We start from the raw sequence: 9,883 nt of genomic DNA, 5'->3' as shown, positions 1-9,883 counted from the left end.
TCTGGCTCTGTTGTTCTAGGATTTTCCACCTCAAGGATTTGATTCTGGATTTCTGGATGTAATTCATGGCTCTCTCTTTTCACTTGACTCATATATAAATGCAACATATCTTAGTTTGTCAAAACAAATGCTTGGATGTCTAGGGTCATCTTTGTTTTATTTATTTATTTTTTTGTTTTGTTCTGTTTTGTTTTAAAGATTTTATTTATTTATTTGACAGAGAGACACAGCGAGAGAGGGAACACAAGCAGGGGGAGTGGGAGAGGGAGAAGCAGGCCTCCCGCAGAGCAGGGAGCCCTATGCAGGGCTCGATCCCAGGACCCTGGGATCATGACCCTAGCCAAAGGCAGACGCTTAACGACTGAGCCACCCCAGGGCCCCTGTTTTATTTTTTTAATTGACTACTGTTCATTTGGATTCTGCTCCATATATGCACCTGCTTACGAGTCCATCTGTGGGCGGATGGGGTAACTGGGTGATGGGTATTAAGGAGGGCACGTGTTGTAATGAGCACTGGATGTTATGGGCAACTACTGAATCATTGAACACTACATCAAAAACTAATGATGTACTATATGTTGGCTACCTAAACATAATAATAAAATTAAAAAAAAATCAGGCTATGTTTGGAGAAGCAAAATGTAGGTAATAAAGAATTACATTAAAGAGCACCCAGTTGTTGGGGCACCTGGGTGTCTCAGTTGGTTAAACATCCGACTCTTGGTTTCAGTTCAGGTCATAATCTCATGGTCATGGGATTGAGCCCCGTGTCAGGCTCTGCGCTCAGCATGGAGTCTGTTTCAGATTCTCTCTCCTTCTCACTCTCTCTCTCTCAAATAAATAAATAAAGTATTTTTTTAAAAAAGCACCCAATTGCTTTCACATACTGTTTGACCCACTCTGTTTATCAGAAGCTCCCTAGGGAAGTTATCCTATAAAGCTCTGTTGTGCTTTTATAACATGATAGAAAGCTTGTGGAAAGTCTCATCAGAAAGTTCAATAAAAGTATAAACATAGAAAAATTCCTGCTTCTTCCCCCAAATTAATTTTGTGTAAAAAAAAAAGAGATATATTAGTTCCTATCTATTAGAAATGCCACTACTAATGCATTTGTTCCCCAATCTCCAATGTTCCCTTTTTAACAAATGAGTCACTTTTTCTTTCAACATACTTCTTAAGCAGTTTATGCCAGTTTCCATACAAGGGGTTTTCAGATGGAGAGGTCAGTCATGAAGCTGGATGCTATTATTTCAAGCTTTGCCAAGCTAGAGGCAGAAATGTGGGTGTCATGACCGTATAAATAGTTGCTGAGACAACGGAAGTGGGCAAAATCAAGGGAAGGGGAGAGACAGAGAGAGGGAGCACTAACAAAGAAGGAGTATTCTGATTGGAAAAAGAAAAGGAAGAGTGTGCTGTTTTGGAAGATCATTGAGGGGAAAGTTTTGATAATGAATTGGTCCACAGTGCCAAATACTGCTGATTTCAGTTAGGATCAAGACAGGGTCATTCACACCAAGATTAGGTGATATAAAGGATCGATGACCCTGATGACAGTGTATTGAGTAGACTTGGGAGAGAAGAAATGAAGAGTATTCTGTGTTGAAGAATAAACATGAGTATGAGAAGATCAGTAAGTCTAAAACACTCTCAAAAGATTAGCTGTGTAAGAATGTGAAGCTAAATGGTGGTAACTAAAAGTTGGAGATGGAAAGGAGAGGCTCTGGCAACCTGACAAGAGACCCATGTCTAAAAAGAAAAAATAGGCAGTGAAAAATCGCCTTCTCTGGGAAATGCTGATTCATTTTTAGGAAGAGTGATATCTGCCATTGGATATACAGTTATGTCCAGCCCTATGTGATAATTGCATTCTGCTACTCCCTAACCTTTAGAAAGGTCTGCTATGAGAAACCACCTGCTGTTAGTGTAAAACTAGGGGAATGAAAGAACAGTGATGAAAGTTTGCAAAGGACAACACTTACATGAGCAGGTTAAGGCAGAAAAGCAATCAACTGTATTGACTGACTCAGCAATACAATTTCCTACATAAAAAGAGGATGTGACCACTGGGATGGAGGGCAGATATTGGGCGCTACATGAAATCTGTAGAAAATACTAATGCTTCCTGATTTGCCTCCTTGCCACAAGAATCTGATACATGATTGAAACAGCAAAGCAGAGACACATGGCTTCATTCTTTTATATATTCCTAATGTCTTATAAATTTGAAAAGTACTGAAAATCACATGCAAAATGTCTAAATCAATCCTATGCAAATCACAATAAGAAATAAATATACTTGCAAAGTACTAAAGGGGTAAAAAAAAAATAGTGAGACGATTTAAGTGGTGACTGTTGGTGGGGAGGCAAACTGGTGCAGCCTCTCTGGAAAACAGTATGAAGGTTCCTCAAAAAGTTAAAAATAGAACTACCTTTCCACCCAGCAATTGAACTACTAGGTATTTATCCAAAGGATACAAATATAGTGATTTGAAGGGCATATGCACCCCAATGTTTATAGCAGTAATGTCCACAATAGCCAAAATATAGAAAGAGCCCAGATGTCCATCAACAGATAAATGGATAGAGAAGATACAATAGAATATTACTCAGCCATCAAAAAGAATGAAATAGTGCCATTTGCAACATGTTGATGGAACTAGAGTGTATTATGCTAAGCGAAATAGGTCAGAGAAAGACAAATACCATATGATTTTACTCATATGTGGAATTTAAGAAACAAAACAGATGAACATAGGGGAAGGGAAGGAAAAATAAAATAAGATAAAAACAGAGAGGGAGGCAAACTGTAAGAGACTCTTAACTACAGGAAATAAACTGAGGGTTGCTGGAGGGGAGGTGGGTATGGGGAAGGGATAACTGGGTGATGGATATTAAGGAGACCACTTGATGTAATGAGCACTGGGTGTTATATGCAACTGATGAAGTGCTAAATTCTCCCTCTGAAACTAATAATACAGTATATGTTACCTAATTGAATTTAAATAAAAAATTAAAAAAAAAAAAAAGAAGAGAAAAGCTTTGGGAGGGTTTGAAGAAGGTGAATGGCTGAGGAAAATTTGCTTCCTGAGCAAGAGCAATGTGTCCCAAGCCTGGGAAAGACATGGCAGAGGGTTAATTTGGGGTTTTTTGTGGCTACTATTAATTGACGTTTCTTAACAATTTAATGGGCTTCTAAGAAAAATCCAATATGTAACAGTAAACAAAGAAAGAGAGAAACTCCTTTTCTAGTATAAATACTTAAGGCACTTTGAGGCAGGAAAGACTTTGAGAGGCATCAGGACATTTCTGAAAGTTTCAGTATTAAAACAGTTCAGCCAAAATTCTATTCATTAATTCACCTGATTTTTACTTAATACATTCTATGTGCCAGACATTTGGCACATAAGACAGGTTTCATTCTTGCCATTATGGGGTTTATTTATATTCTGAAGGAGCAGAAAAAAACAGTGAGAATGCCTGGTGCTCCATGTTTTAGTTACTATGACTGCATAAACAATTACCCCAAAACTGAGTGGCTTAAAACAATAACAAACTTTATTTTGTGCATCAACCTGACATCTGCTGAGGACTGAGGTGGTACAAAGGTTAGGAGTTGAAGTCATCTGAAGGCTGACGTGTCTGATGTTTGAAGGTGGTTGTCAACTGAAACTTTTCTGGAACCGTTGGCTGGAAATATTATTTGTGGCCTCTCAATATGTCCTGGGATTCCTCAGATCATGGAGTATGGGTTCAGCCCCAGCAGTGAGAGATGAAAAAAAATATCTGTATGTCCCCTTTGGACTTAGTCTTGGAAGTCACACAGCATTATCCCTTTCAGCACATTCTATTCACTGAAACAGTTAAAATGTCCACCAATATTTAGGGAGAGGGGAAATAGACTCTACCACTTGATGAGAGGTTACAAGGTTCTAAAAGAGATTTTGTGAACTGAATCCCTGAAAACTAGAAGAGACCTAGCATATGCACACTTCAGCTCACTAAGGGGATGGCACCAAGCAGAGGGGAATTGGGAACCTAGAGATTAAAAGTGTTCATCAAATGTGTATGCATTGAATACATGTTATTTTCATATGACATACTCTTCTTTAAAACTTGCAATGGCCTTTGTAAAAATGATTTATATAATTTATTATACAGTATATTTTAATATACAGTACTTTACTCTCATTTATTAGGCAATTGAAGTAAATACATAAACTACTATCAAACAGAAATCCATAGTGGGTTTTTTCTTTTTTTTTCTTTTTTTCATTTCCTTTAATTTAAATTTTAAATTTTTATTTTTTTAAATTTTATTTTACTTTATTATGTTATGTTAGTGGTAGTTAACATCAAAAACACATCATAGACTTCTGGTTTCCCATCTGACATGTAAAGAGTTTAAAAATCATCAGTCCTCAGGGGCACCTGGGTGGCTTAATCGTTAAGCATCTGCCTTTGGCTCAGGTCATGATCCCAGCGTCCTGGGATCGAGCTCCGCATCGAGCCCCGCATCGGGCTCCCTGCTCTGTGGGAAGCCTGCTTCTCCCTCTCCCACTCCCCCTGATTGTGTTCCCTCTCTCACTGTGTCTCTCTATCAAATAAATAAATAAAATCTTTAAAAAAAAATAAAAATCACTCCTCTCCTCACAAGAAGAAAAATGCCGAACAAATTGAAAAACAATTCTTAGAGCCATCAAAGAATTGCTTTCATAGGGAAAACTGCTGTCCTGAAACAAAGAGATAGGCCAATACAGAAAGTTTATTTACCAGAACTAAACTTAGATTTTTGCCAAACAAAACACTAGAACAAAAGAAGAAATATATAATTGAATGAATTGTTCTTTTTTGTATTTTTCTTTTTTTATTAAGATTTTATTCATTTATCTTGGGGGAGCACATGCAGGGGGGATCAGCAGAGGGAGAGGGAGAAGCAGGCTTCCTGAGTAGGGAGCCTAACGCGGCACTCCATCCTAGGACCCTGGGATCATGACCTGAGCCCAAGGCAGGCATTTAACCGACTGAGCCACCCAGATGCCCCTCTTTTTCATATTTTACTAAAGGAAAAACAAACAAACAAATACACAACTACTACTCTCTAGAGCTGAGGACCAAGAAGAAGGGAGGTTTGGAAAAGAAAGTATCGTGTACCCAGAAAACCTATCTTCTTCATAACTTTCCATTTCACTGGCTCTGGGAGGGTCCTGGAAACAGGAGAGAGGAAGAAATTACTGTAGCTAAAATAGATGTTGTTAAAGAAAAATCTGTGTCCATGTGTCAGATTGTCCAATTTTTCCACATCAAATTTTTTAGATTTCTTACAACTGATAATAGTGCTGTTTGCCCCAAACTTACATTTTCCTGAAACAGAAGATTAGTGGGTTTAAAAGTAAACATTTTATAGTGCTAGCTTTAAAAGCACACGTACTAAAATTGGAATGATGCAGAGAAGATTAGCATGGCCTCCGTGCAAGGATGATATACAAATTTGTAAAAGCATAACTTTATATTGTTTTTTCCTATAGTTTTCATTTGAAGTATCAATTCTGATATTAACTAACAAATGTTGACTCTCAGATGACTATCACAGATGGACATATGGATGAGGTGACTCAGGTTTAAAAATGCAAAGGACATGCAGAAAATGGCAAAGCATTCTCCGTGAAATCAACGTTTAGACCTTCTCTAAATGGTTTCTTGTATCTGCGGCTGTAACAGCTTCTGGTCAGTGAAAAGTAAACCATAAGAGGGGGAAAGATAAAACAAGGCAGTTTCCATTGGTGGCAGCAGCTATGTTATGCCCGGGATGTGTCATCTTTACGGACACTTAAAAGGCATATATAAAAACACCTAATGTGTTTGGGTTACTGTTGATGACGGATTGTCACCAAGTCTATCTTCTGTGTAATTTCTTCTCCAAGTTCATCTTAAAAGACAGATGCTTCAGGTATTTTGGGACTTACAAATGTAATGGGTTACTATTTTTCTGTTGCAACTGGTGTTTCCAGAATGATAGTGTAAGTGTTCAGAATAGCTAATGTGATGGAAATCTCTGAAATTGTAATTATGTGCTTTGATTCTGTTTATAAAGAAATGAATTTGGTGGCATCAGTTTCTTAAAATAGACAAAATGTCACAGGACTGTAGTGCATACTTGTTTGGAAATACAGATAGTAGGAGTTAGAGTTGCTCATAACCAGATAGCTTCATGAGTAGGCACTGATGGGAAGTAAGCAATTTTTTCCTCACATTTACCTTACCCATATGTGATTAATCTTGAAGCCACTGGGACTAGTGATATGGAAGATTTAGGGACATAGGTATTTATTAAAATGAGCCCTTGCATTGACATCCTATTTTGCCAGTTTGGATCGTCTTAGTTTAAACTTATCTTATTTCTTGACTATCATGCTTTATTTAAATTTCCAGTCTTTTCAAATGTAGTTTGTCCTTTCAACACTCTATCTCTACCCATGTGACAAAGATTTAATCATCTTTTGAGCCACTGCTTTGATATCACTACCACTTAGCCCAGAAATGTTTTCTTTCCACCAGATCTGGGTTAGGTACCCTTCCTTTGGTGCCTTTCCTTGTCTATCTCTGTGAGGTGTGTTCAAAACTATCTCTATTACCATTTTATCATTACTATACTGTATAAATTATTTATTAGTTTTACTATTTGAAAGGTATGAGAAAGTGATTTTTTATCATTGAGTGTTAGAGAAAAGATTTACTTCCTGTGAGGGTTATTACTTATTTTTTTTTTCTCTATGAGTTTCGAACTACTTGGTGGTATCCGTTTTCTATAGCTGCCATAATAAATTACCACAAAGTTAAAACAACACAAATTTGTTATTTTACAGTTCTGTAGGTCAGAAGTTAGAAACAGGTCTCATTGGGCTAAAGTCAATATGTTGGTAGGCTGTGCCCTTTCTGGAGATTCTGGGAGAAAATCTGTTTCCTTGTCTGTTTCCTTGTTCTGTTCCTGTGCTCTTGGTGTCAGATTCAGAAAAACCATTGCCAAGTCCAATGTCAAGATTTTCTTCTAAGTTTCTTTCTAGGAATTTTGTAGTTCCAAGTCTTATATTAAATCTTTAATCCATTTTGAGTCTATTTTGGGATATAGTGTTAGATGGGGGTCCAATCTCTTTTTCTTAAATATAGATATCCAGTTTTCCAACTCTATTTGTTGAGGACACTGTCTTTTCCTCATGGGGTATCCTAACACCTTTGTCAAAGATCAGTTGACTGTTTTTGTATGGATTTGTTTCTGGGCTCTCTGGAAAGTAGCTGGGCTGTTTATGTTTAGGTGATAAAACATAAATGGGGAGTAACTGCATTATTTCTGGCTAGTTACTGTCTTTCAAAAAAGAGATTTGTTGATAAAGACATGTAATGTAAATGTAAAATAAAGATTTCCCTTTTATATAGTAATTTTACCTTATAAAGCACTTTCAGGGTATCTTAATCTTCACAACTACTGACACTACAATCCCCACTTAAAAATGAGAAAACTGTGACTCTGAGACTAGCTAATATGCCAGAATTATGGCTTCCTTAAAGATCATTCTAGGTCTCATTTTTAATACTACTGACTCTTTAAGAAGATTTTTTTTCCTTCTTTTTATATTACTTGGTTGTAAATGTCATGTAAAAGTGACATCTGGGGGCTTAGTCTTAACTGCCCCTTGCCCCTGATAGTGACAAATGCTCTGAGGTTGTCTTATTTTAGGGTGTTTTGCAGAAGTCACTTCTGCAAAGGCTGCAAAACAGAATGCTAGTGTGGTTCCATCTAAGCTGAAAAGTAGGATGTTAGTACTGTTTTATCTTAGCTCTCCTGACTCCATATCTTCTTGTTGGGGACCCTGGCCCTGACTAACTGTCCAACTAACTCTTAACAAATCAACTGATCAACAAATCAGGGGGAAAATGTGTATTTAAGGAGAAATTATTTTTATTGTCCATAAAAGTAGGATGGGAGGAAAGAACAGTTGAATAGGAATTGACAAAGAGAAATGACCTTGACTACAACCTCAACTTGCTTCTTATTCAACTATTTATAACTAGTTACTCCTAAAATTAATATTGATAAATGTAATAATGTTTTAATTGCATATTCATTGCTGGATTTTATGAAAGATGAAACATGAGAGTACTTACTGATTATTAAATTAACTTAGCAGTTACCCTTGGCTTCCATATATAAGAAAAATACCTCTATCAATAGTAATAAAGAATCACTTAATATTCTTACCACATCAAGGGTCCAAAAACAAATATGTAGGGTTCTTTTGGGGTGATATTCAGACTATGAAAGACAGTACCATTTTGATACTGGTTGAATGGAACCCTGAGTTAGATCACTTACAGATGTGCCCTTAATTGTGGAAAATAACAGTTATAGTTGTGGAAATGATAACTCAATTTTAAAAAATAACTTTCAATGACTGAAAATGACATAATTCTCCAGAGAACACCGAAGAAAGTCATTCAACAAGACCACCTGTGGAATTAATGCTCAAGATGTATTTGTCATCCCCCATTTAGCTCCTTTCATGTAAATGCTACAGAGAATTTTTAAAAGGATGGCATAAAGGCATATCAAAATCAAGTTACCAACAAAATTAATAATACATTGACTTAAATTGTGATCAACAATAAAATGTCTTCAAGGAGGCAATCAGACAGCTCACTCAGCAGGAGTGTATCATGGGCTGCAAGCAGATTTGGGACTCAAGCTGCACTGTAATCACACATCTGAACATCAGAGGAGCTGTTTTCTGTTTCATCAAATAGGCTAGATTATTCAAGGAAGGGGTTGTTTACTAATGATTTGCACTGTCCCTAAGTTACCAAAATCATTCATTTTACACTCAGGCCTTAAAAGGAAAATGCTATTATGCTATTTCATTATACTTTATAAAGGAAGTCAAAAAGGTGTCTGCATTTGCACATTTTTCTTATTATGTTATGTTAATCACCATACATTACATCATTAGTTTTTGATGTAGTGTTCCATGATTCATTGTTTGCGTATAACAGGCAATGCACATTATTTTTGATATAATAAAGTGAATACTTGACATTAAAAATTCTGCATTTTTTTTCAACCAAAAATAAATTGACATTTAAAAATCTCTTCAAACCCTTGAGACCTAAGAGTGCTTAGATAACAAGACACACCTGATTCTAATGTTTCCATTGGGAGACCAGAAGTGTACTGTGTCTAAAGTGAATTTTTATAACCTAGCTATGATGGTTAATTTTATGTGCTAACTTAACTGGGCTAGGAGACACCTGGATATCTGCTAAAACATTATTTCTAGATGTGTTCTTAAAGAGTGTCTGAAAGAGGTTAGCATCTGATTCAGTAGACTGAGTGAAGAGATTTGTCCTCACCAATGTGGGCCAGCATTATCTAATCCAATGAGGACCTGAAAAGAACAAAAAGGCTAAGGAAGGGTAAATTCTCTCTCTCTCTTCTTGAGCTGGATGTCCACCTTTTTCTGCCCTGATATTGGAGCTCCTGGTTCTCAGGCCACAGACTCAGAGTGAATTATACCACCAGCTTTCCTGGTTCTCTAGCTTGCAGATCATAGACTGTGGGATTTCTCAGCCTCCATAACCATGTCAGCCAATTCTTTTTTTTTTTTTTTATCCTTATGTTAATCCCCATACATTACATCATTAGTTTTAGATGAAGTGTTCCATGATTCATTGTTTGTGCATAACACCCAGTGCTCCATGCAGAATGTGCCCTCCTCAATACCCACCACCAGGCTAACCCATCCTCCCACCCCCCTCCCCTCTAGAACCCCCAGCCTGTTTTTCAGAGTCCATCGTCTCTCATGGTTCGTCCACCCCTCCAATTTCCCCCGCTTCA

General features: G+C 37.0%; 1 non-coding gene across 1 annotated transcript; it reads left to right on the top strand.

Moving 5' to 3' along the window:
* The first annotated feature begins 5,403 nt into the window (after nt 1-5,403).
* LOC115943205 (U6 spliceosomal RNA) lies at nt 5,404-5,510 on the top strand. Its single transcript, XR_004077820.2, has one exon. It is a non-coding gene; the product is annotated as a U6 spliceosomal RNA (small nuclear RNA).
* The last annotated feature ends 4,373 nt before the right edge of the window (nt 5,511-9,883 follow it).

Source organism: Leptonychotes weddellii, chromosome 4, assembly GCF_054177405.1.
Source record: "Leptonychotes weddellii isolate Sample4059 chromosome 4, ASM5417740v2, whole genome shotgun sequence".
NCBI lineage: Eukaryota > Metazoa > Chordata > Mammalia > Carnivora > Phocidae > Leptonychotes > Leptonychotes weddellii.
The sequence above is the reverse complement of the archived record's forward strand: the minus strand, read 5'-3'. Positions and strand labels throughout refer to the sequence as shown.